Source organism: Mya arenaria, chromosome 9, assembly GCF_026914265.1.
Source record: "Mya arenaria isolate MELC-2E11 chromosome 9, ASM2691426v1".
Taxonomy (NCBI): Eukaryota; Metazoa; Mollusca; class Bivalvia; order Myida; family Myidae; genus Mya; species Mya arenaria.
In genome coordinates this window covers 9,839,856-9,850,741 of record NC_069130.1, presented here as the reverse complement: position 1 = coordinate 9,850,741, position 10,886 = coordinate 9,839,856, and positions in this window count along the sequence as shown.

Sequence of the window (10,886 nt, the reverse complement as noted above, 5' to 3'; positions counted from 1 at the left end):
GGCAGAGTAAGGACCCCTTTCGTTTAGCCGCTGCCCCGGACACCGAAGCTTACAAATTAGTAATTCGTGACGCTGCTTTAAAAGTGGCAATGGTAAAAGTTGACCCTGAATTGATTATCGGGCAAGCCAAAACACTTAAGAACTCAGAGGCTCTATATCCCTATACCAGATCCGTCGTCAAGACCTTTGCGGTGCCGAGTGGACAATACTCCTTTATTACCGATGACCTATTTCAGGGTGAGGTTCCAAGACAATTGATTGTAGGATTAGTGTCTTCCTCGGCCATACACGGAAAGTACACAAAGAATCCATTTAACTTTCAACACTTTAACTGTAACTATGTGGGGTTCTTTGTTGATGGACAGTCAACCCCTTCTTCGCCGTTACAACCCAATTATAACAGCGATACCTACGTAGACGCTTTTAAGAGACTGTATAGCGATAGGATTCAACGTGTTACTCACTTGACTAGAAGAGATTTCAAGTCAGGAAGCTGCTTATATGTGTTTAACCCCGAGGGGGGATTTGAATGATCGATCGTCTCAGAGAGCTCATACACGTTTAGAACTTAAATTTTCCGAAGGTCTACCTGAAACGTGTACAGTCATTGTCTACGCCAAGTTTCCAGCACTCTTGAAAATTGATGCCAGTCGAAACGTTACGTTGGAATCATGAACTCGTCAGAGATAAATTATCGCTTAAGACACGTGAACCAGTTTGGCGGTGTGAGACCGGCTGACAAACTTCCAAGTAAGATCAAGAGGAGACCAAGAGCGTATATTGTAAACACGGACAAAAGTCATCAACCAGGTCGACATTGGGTCGCCTTCTACTTTCCCTCAAGAGGACCTGCTGAGTTTTTTGATTCCATGGGACGCCCTCCTGATTTTTATCACAAACGTTTTAAAAACGTATTACTAAACAATTATATCTACAATGATAAACGTCTTCAACAGTACGGAACAAGGACCTGTGGACATTTTTGTCTGTATTATGTCATTCTTAGATGTCGTGGATGGAGTATGAGACGGATTGTTAATACGTTTGACTTTGTGAACTTGAACTATAATGAACGAATTGTAAATAATATATGCTAATGTGTTTTAAAATTGTAAAACTTTTATTGGTTTGTTTTCTTTTTCACAACAAGAAGAATTGGTTTTATATTTTATTGACCCCGCTCAACACAGTACGCCAGGGATTAGGGTAGTCCCCCGAACGCACTTTACAATAATGGTAGTTCAATAAGAACAGGTATACAAACATTGTACATTTGTTTCTCAGTTTTAATCCCCGTCATCAAGACGGAACCACTATGGAAGCATGTAAAATGTACAGAGCCTTTGACAAACATGACAGCTGGAAACCGTTCAGGTTCGTAACTTCCACTATAGTAGTTCACAATCTGTGTTAAATTTAACGAGCCTTCCAGTTTGAACGAGGCAGATATGGTGGTGACTTTAATATGTGTTAACTTAACACACCAGCCCGCCTTTTGTAAAAGTCGAGCTTAACGTCTAAGACGTCGCTTAGCTTCTTGAAGTGTTGAGACTTTTCCATTGACTATCATTTTTCCGTTGGGGAATAACATACAATGGCCACCGACTTTCTTGTGTTTCCACTGAACTCCGGAAAATAATCTTGGATTGTAGACCATATTACAATTACGTAATGTAAGGTCTTTTAAATCGATGTTACACTGTAAGTCGGCACATACAACAACGTTGTTAATCATCCTCCTTCAGATCTCGTTTTATCGCAAAAATAATGATCAAAGAGGAGTACAAATTGTTCCGCTGCTTCTCTAGCTTCCCGTCGTCTTTCATGTAATGTTAGCCACCAGCCCACTTTATCTACTAAACGGCATACCATCCACAAGAGACGGAACATAATGAGCGTGTGATCGTCCAAATCAGTGTTTATATCCAGTGTGTTACAATTGTTCAACAGCATACGTCTTCCGCACTACTACTTGGGCTTGTGTTTGTCTGTCTCACAAACATATTTGGTGTTATTTTACTTTTAAAGCGAAAACCACACTGACCAAGTAAACTCCGTTTCGGAACACCCACCATCTTCAAATATTGACAGTCTGGAGACCATTTTTCATGTTCGTTTAAAGCGTTGTCGCTTTTATCCCAGTCTTTCAATTTAATGTCACATCGAAAACAAATCACCCGATCCGAAAGTCCGGTATAATAAAACCCGGCTTTAGCCAATTCGTACTTGTCAGGAACCATCTGTGGCGGATAGGTGTCAAAGGTTCGTAATCTATTCTCGTAATATTTCATTCCAAAAACTCCGGCTCGCGATGAATCTGATGAGTTCATGTTTTCAAAGTGAAGATCGACTCCAAAATGAGACTGTTAATCGAGACACACCCCTATATACAAGGAATTTTAAGTCACGTGATGTCTATTAATAGAGTATGAAAGTAAATTCTGTTTTTAGACAGACACGTTCAAACCTGTCCATGTATCTGTTACTCAGGACTAATGGTTGTGAAAATCACAAGGATTACACTCGGAACATTTCAAAGCCCCCAACTGGTTCATGTGGTCACTCTGTAGGTAACAAGGGACCACCCCGTCTAGTTCTGGTAGCGTCCGGCCTACTTCAGGAATCAGTTCCTTTAAACGTTGGTACTCTCCAGGTCTCAAACAAAGACCTTTCTTGGTAGGGACCACTTCGTTCTCGGGTTTCCAAAACTGCCTGATGTCCACACATACGCTTCCCTCTCCTATACATATGTACACATTTCCTCCTAGATGAGTTTTATAGCCGTCGTTGTTTCGAAGTCCCTGATCCACATACTCTATAGCATCGACCAAATTCTTCCATCGCATCAAGGTGAGACTGATCCCCTTCTTTGTCGGTTGGCCATTCTCCCACTCTCGAAGATCAACCCTGAGCTCCCCTTTCCACTCTTTTACTTCAATGTATCGACAGTTTCCCAATTGAAATTTCATTTTGTCGTACAAGAGGCAACACTTTTGTGACTGTTGAAACATTGTGTTTTATACACAGCAACCCACTCCCATTGGTCTAATATTTTATTTCTGATTGGTTGTCTGTATATAGAATTAAGTCATCTTCTATTTATAGTTTGTTCAAACATGTGCTCCACCACCGTCACAGGTAAAAATATATTTGATAGTTATGGATCCCTATAGAGGGACCTTATCCCTAAAAAGGGTAAATGCCTACGAGAGGCTTGCTTTGTCTACTTTATTGGATACGCTGAAACAACAAAATCTTTTTTCTTATTGCAAATCACCCTGACTTTGTTTGTAAGGGTTTTGGCATACCCTAAAACACCAATGTTAGACTTCATGTCTTTTTCTAAAACGAATTTATTTGATGTTAGTTTTACTCTATCTGGATCATTGAAACATTGTCGAATACAAAACATAATGATGTCCTTATTCAAAAAGACAGAGGCGTCGGTATTCTTCACCAAATGTTTTTGAGTAACGTGAGCTGATATGCACCCTTTCATGATGAAGAGCAGCAAAATAATATAGCAAACTATTTAATGAAAAGACTAACTGACCATTGCATTTTCATTGGTTCCCGCCAAATATGAGGATGTTATCAAGATCACAGTCGTGTTACAACTCACATGATTAACATTAATAAAAAAGCTGGACTTGCGCGACCCCTACTTTATTGATACATTAAATCAGTCCCCGTAAAGATTCTTCATTCATTGCTGCTATTCAATATCATCCGCTCAAAAGAGTTGGACTGGCGTGACCCCTACTTTATTGTGGACTGGCGTGACCCCTACTTTATTGACTACGCAGTGCTATTTATAACTGATGATGTAATTATGCAAATTTGACTACGGAGAACCATCTATAATTGATGATGCAATTATGCAAATTTACACTCACTTGACCCTAACCGTCATCTGCTGTTATTAAAAATAGTTACACACAAAGAAATTAAAACATACATTCCACGGCGTCTAATAATCTCAGTAGGAAACGCTTTTTCTCTAGATCAATTAGCCAGCTTTGTATTCACCAAGCAGCTGCTACAAAATAAGTAACACTCACTTGACCCTAACCGTCATCTGCTGTTATCAAAAATACACACAAAGAACTGTCTGTATAGTGCCTGTGTAGTGACACAAAGAACTGCCTGTAGAGTGCCTGTATAATATGACCTAGTTACACACAAAGAACTGCCTGTAGAGTGCCTGTATAGTGACACAAAGAACTGCCTGTAGAGTGCCTGTATAATATGACCTAGTTACACACAAAGAACTGCCTGTATAGTGCCTGTATAGTGACACAAAGGACTGCCTGTAGAGTGCCTGTATAATATGACCTAGTTACACACAAAGAACTGCCTGTATAGTGCCTGTATAATATGACCTAGTTACACACAAAGGACTGCCTGTATAGTACCTGTGTAGTGACCCCCTTACTACTGCCATATTGTTTAGGGATCTTTTTGTACACCAGCTATAAGATATACAGAATAATTATCCAATTAATAGATGGTTTTTATAAAATGTTAATCTAAATACTTCCATAAACCGAAAATACAGATTTTCAGGTAAGCTATACCATATCGTTCAAGGATCATTTTATAAACCAAAAATAAAAGATATGACAATTAATCACTTAAAAATGCTAACAATGTTTGTCTAAATAAGAATTCAGTGAATGGCGTGAGACAGCCTGTTAATTTTCGTCAGCACTTTTAGACTGTCTAAAGACGCTTAATTTCCATACATTTCAAATTACCAAAAAGTAATGATATACGAGTAGTCATTGAATTAAACAACCCTGTCTGATTGTCTTTCAAAACTTAATGGATTAAATTCTTAGGAAGGGCATATTGCGTCATAGGAATTGAATGCAGTTGGTATCAACACTGGAAACTAGATACTAAGCAACATAAATGCGAGCAGTCAATATTTTTTTTTAAATCAGTTCAGGTGCGAACTGAATTCGGTTTCTCGGTCGTGTGATTTGCTGTGCTTATCCATACACTTTATCGATTAAAGTTCGGGTTTTTTCGGTCGTCTGTATTGCTATCCATTGAAAGTTACCCATGCTCGTAATAATTAATAACAGTAAAACTGCGATCGCTCGAGGTCGCCGGGACCAAGCCTAAACCTCGAGGTAACCGATGTTTCGAACGACCCGATTTTAAATTCTCCAGTCTATTATGTAATATATTTCAGTGTATTTCAAGTTTGAAGTAGTCTGTTTACTAAGACATCGATTATGTGTTGCGTTGTGGAAATCGCTCATATGTTCAAAGTCTGTCGTTTACTATATGTATACTATATATAAAATGAAAAAGAAATATCAATAAATCGACTTCTTTTTACAAAATGGCCGTATTGCAAAGCAAAGTGACAAAAAGTAATTATTTACAGAGATTCCGATGTTGGATCGATATGGTAGTGTTTATTCATATTTTTATTACTCAATTACATTTCTCAGAATTCACTTCTCGTCATTAACTTCTCATAATTGTCTTTGAAAATGCCCATCTCAACTAATATCGGTCATGCATTAACATTGTTAAACGGGTTTTCACACCTTATCAATTGCCTTTCAACTGTCATTGCAATTTTTACAACTTGCGAAAATTTTAATACCTAGCAATTGACTGTTTATTTTGGAACACGCGTTCGGGAAAAAGTGTGAAATTATGACCTAGATGGAGCCATAAGGTTTTGTGCATAATTTGTGTACTTTGGGCCGAGAATATTGATCGACTCCTCGACATAATTAGGTTTCGATCCAGGTATGTTTTATATGAAAATAGAAGGAAAAAAGTTCGGGACCAAGCTCCGACCTCGAAGGAACGCGGGTTCTCGAACGACCGCTTGTTCGAACGACCGCAGTTTTGCTGTATTACGATATCGTTTTTTTTTAAGAAGAGGGCCGCAGTATTGCAATAAGAAAATGATTAAGCCTAACATGCAAAACACACTAAGTTCACTCAGTTCAAAAGTACAAAATCTAAAATTTTGCTTATACAATTAAAATAACATGGACAAACCGACCCAAAACCGAGTAGTCAAACATTTGGTAAGTGCTCTGATTAGAGACACAAGGTTGAAAGCCGACGACGGGAGTCATACACCGTCATTAAACAACAGAAACAGCCTACACATACATCAAAACATATTTCTTAAGATGCACTCTTACTCCCAAATAAGATGAAATGATATGGTTTTAAAATTACAAAAAGGATGAATAAATGTCGGAACCAATTGTTCTTATGAAGGATACCGAGTTTAATTTGAACGAAATGAGCATTAAACACGGTTTTTCGCCCTTTTGAGACTAAAGTTGACCACGTTTCAGTCTTATACTTTCAAGCAAATATTCACAGGGACCGTTTGATTCAAAGGTCAGAAAGTCGACTGACTGCATGTATGTATTGCTTGCTCTCCCTGAAAAAATTTAAATTAAACCGGAATACAATACAATACCATGTTAAACCGAATTCAAGGTATATTTCATAAACGATAATTTACATTCACCAATGACAATTTTTTGCCATGGTTAAAAAGATAAAAAAAATAAGGACATTTGTTAAAAGTATTTATATACGTACATTGTATATTAATTTATTTTGGTTTAGCTGCTGTCTAGAAAGTTTAGAAAATTTCTATAAGTCTTAATTTCACAGTCACTGAAACAGGTTGCGCCTTCTAAGTTCGTATTAAAGTCGAACTTGATTGACATTCACATGTGAATAATATGGTAAGAAGATGTTCCTCGTTGTAAATAAACGATCGTGTTAACTCCTCTTTCGCAAATATTTTAGTTGTCCACATTTTAAGAACGAGAGACAGACATTAGAATTGGGAAACTCGGGCAACGCTAACTGTAATCAAGTCATCACCGGTCTGTTGCTTGGTACATGTTCGTATGATTCACTGATTAAGTTATGAGCATCTGCCATTTACATAATTTGATCAGGTTTGTTATTGGCAGAGACAGTTTGATAGTATTAGCGGCATATGGACCTTTTGTCCAAGAACTGCAGGAGTATTTCTATTTTCACTTTACTTGTGGCCCCAATTTCTCGAAACTTCTTAAGCTTAACAGGATTAAGTAGCTTATTTAAATGAGCAAGAATACAAACATAAAATCGAATTTGATAAGTGAAAAGTGGTGTTTTGTGCTTATCATACAGATAACTTCTATACACCCTTTCAATTTATCGCTAAACTGACACATAAGAGTTGCGCCCCTTACCGGAAATGACGTATGTTGAGGATTAAAAACTTCCCGATACGGCGATTTCTGCTTTGATTATCGCTGTACAATACAGGAAATCAATCATATGGGCTGTATATTTTGTCGAATTTGGTAAGTGTGTTGCTTTTGTTTTGCTAGTATATTATTCTGACAATTAACCACGTCTCCAAATAAGAGCAATACTGCATTTTATCAGAAATCCCGTCATCGATGTGTTGTGGATTTCGGATAGTTTCTCGACTATTTCTTTTCCATTTGGATTTTATCGAAATAAATTAAATAATATTGAGTGAAGCGGGTTTTTTTTTTTTTGAGAAATATGGTTAAACACATTTGTTATATGTACCAAACAGTACCATTCAATACCTTAATCCATGTTAATTTTTACAGCCATGATGCTAGTCTGTACTACATTGCAACGCAGAACCATAACGCTGCAGGGTTGAATGTGGCAAAATTTATTGTCGCACTGAATAATTAAATAGTGCACCGGTGATGTTACCAAGATATTGCATTAAATTTAAACCATGACAGATGCATGTATATGAGAAAATGCACTTGCTCAAATCAGATAATCTGGCAAATAAGTAACTTATATAGAACACTATTATAGTGAATAGCTGGTTAAATAGTGAATACTTCTGGTGTTCTGGTTTAACAATGTTTGATCTGTGTGTACTGTAAAAAGTTTACTGAACTCTAATGTACTGTTATTATTTTACTGGAATGTCTAAGTGTGGTTATCATTTGACTGAAATTATATGTTCTGTAGTTGTTTCTCTGAAATCTTTATTTTTGATTACTATTTTACTGTCAGTGCTCCTGTCTGCGTATTAAATTTTCTTATTTTGAAGTTAAAAGTTTATGATCCTTGATTTGGAATATGTGTTTATGTGTATGTGGTTTATGGTACCAATTTTATTAATTTCCCCATATTCATAATAGTCTTTCATCTTTTTTAAATTTTGATAAAATACATGTACATGAATAACGACTGTAATCACGATAATGCATTTAAATAGATTTGTTTCTAATTCATGCTGTGCAATAAACTCATATTCATGTACCTTTTATTTAAGTTCTTGCTTAACATCAATTTTCACATAAAAAGGCTGTATCGCCAAAGTTCTTTGATGCAAGTTTCATTTAAAGTGTATAATTCTAAGGTTAATTATAGCAAATTTATTTTGAAAGGATATAAATATTATTATTACAATGACTTTGAGTAAAAACGTGCTATATATAATAGCCAATTTATATGATTCAACCAAGATGCTTCACAATTTTGATATAACAATAGTGACCACTCATTTAAAATGGTTTTAAATATATGATATACAACTATTTAAAAAACTTAAAACTCTCATTTGTTTATCATTTATTTCCAATTGGTTTAATTAATGAATACATTGGCTATTTATATTGTTTATATGAATTAATAAGAACATGAGATTATGTACTCGAAAAGTGTCAACCCTAAATGGCCCTGTGTCAATAAACAAATTCAAGGGAAATGGCCCCTTCTGGGACACCAGTGCAATAAACAAGAGATGCACAGCAGTGGATTATCCTGCCCAATATTCTTTAACCTGGACCTTTAAATTTATTAATTGATCTTTCCACATGAATTATTTCAGCTGCAATACTTTGGGTCCTTTTTCCTTCAATGTCAGTCATTTGGGCAGGTATTTCATCCTAGCACGTTATATGGGGTACAGGAAATCGACATATTCTGACTTCAAACAGAAGACAAAAATGAAGAAAAACTTCAATCTTATATTAAGATAAATGTCACATTTCATATTAAAACATAAAACTATGATGATGCGATAACACATATTCGCGACTGGGATTGATCATTGTTTAATACTAAACAATCAAAGAACTCGCAAATATGTGACAGACCGATTATTTGCTTCAATGTGCGGCTATTTCGGTTAATTAATACATGAAACGTTTTCTTCTTCAATTAATTCACATGTTTCAAAAGACATCAAATATTTTATAGAATACTTTATATAGCATTTCACCGCTGAAAATTGATCATCTCGCATAAATAGCGTTCTGGTATCGGCTATCCTCACGTGACGTCATCAAAGGGCAGATAATTTCAAACACGGTATAATTGAAAGGGTGTATATAACATCTAAAACCGCTTGAAATATTAAATACAACTCATATTATAGAATACCAAAAATAGTTAGCTTAGCTTAATTCTGTTATAAGGGACTTAAGACGTTTCGAGAAATTTGGGCCTGATGATTAAGTGATATAGATATCAGTCCCTTTTTCCACTAACTCCCTGATAAAAGCCTGTTATTAAACTTGTACTCATTCAGCTGAGACCAACGAACGCAAACACATACACACATCATAAAGGCCTGATTGTTAAATAACAGATGTCTTTAAAAACATCGTGTAACTAAGCAAGGTTTTTATTTATAAAAGTGATTTGAGGCAAACTTGAAAACGTCTACATATGGAATATTTATATATTATCAAATTGTATAATTCCGCATGCCTCTGAATACCTACTATAAAATGGCTTCTAGTGTTAAGTGCTGTATTTGATCTTATCAATTATGATACTAAAACAGTTTATAATTTTTAAAACCCCACAAATCGTGAAAAAAGCTATTGATCAAAGATAACAGGATGGATGCAATCAAGGAAAAAAGAGTCCTTACATCACCCAAAGTGTTCAGAAATGAAGGAAGATGGTAAAATACAAAACTGAAGATTTAGAAATAAAATCCTGTTCAGGATGGTATATTTCGGACATACTCGAGTGGTTGTCCGCCATGTTGTCATATTTCCCTGTTGCGTTATTTTCCTTAGCTTCTGGAGGGTAAAGTAAAACGATATCAATTCTCAGGGATGTTTTACAAATGCATAGATCAAATGTACAAGTTGAAGTCACGCAAAGACATCATAAAACATCTTGTTCGATACAAATTACAGATTGAAAAAAAAATGTCATCAAAGTGCATTCAACACTGACGTTCGTCACGAGAGTTCATACACACGCATGACTCATTACTGCATTAAACATCACGTTCATTTCCCAACTTAGTTCATGCGTGTTGTCATGAGATTTTTATACACTATAAACGGATCAAAGCAAAACATAATTTACATTGCGTGAGTTCATATCCTTTATCATTATGGAACTCTTGTTTGAAGGAAATGAACGTTTAATTATATGGCATCGTTCGTTTCTAACAATTATATTATATTTGTAACCATAACAAATCAACTGAAATTAAAGTCTCTAAGAGCACTAAAAATAGGTTTATTTTCTTTGGTATGGATTAATAAAGTTTTAAACAGTATTTACACTAAAGCCTGAAGGTTTAATCAATATTAAATCTAAAGCCTGGGAAATAATTCCCAGTTTAAGAATTCAATTTGCCAATATGCTATGTATCTGATATTTACACTAACAACAATGTTAAGTTTGTATCCCCGCTGAAGCCATTCAATTTGCTTATTTGCTCTTTATGTCCACTAGAATCGGACGTTAAAGTATATATTTAATTCTTCGAACGCCAAATAAAGGCTTGTGTGTTATAAGTTTTCCGTTATAAGTATACATGATCTTTTGTCCGCATACAAAACCTTTTAAATCGAAACAAAAATTAAGAG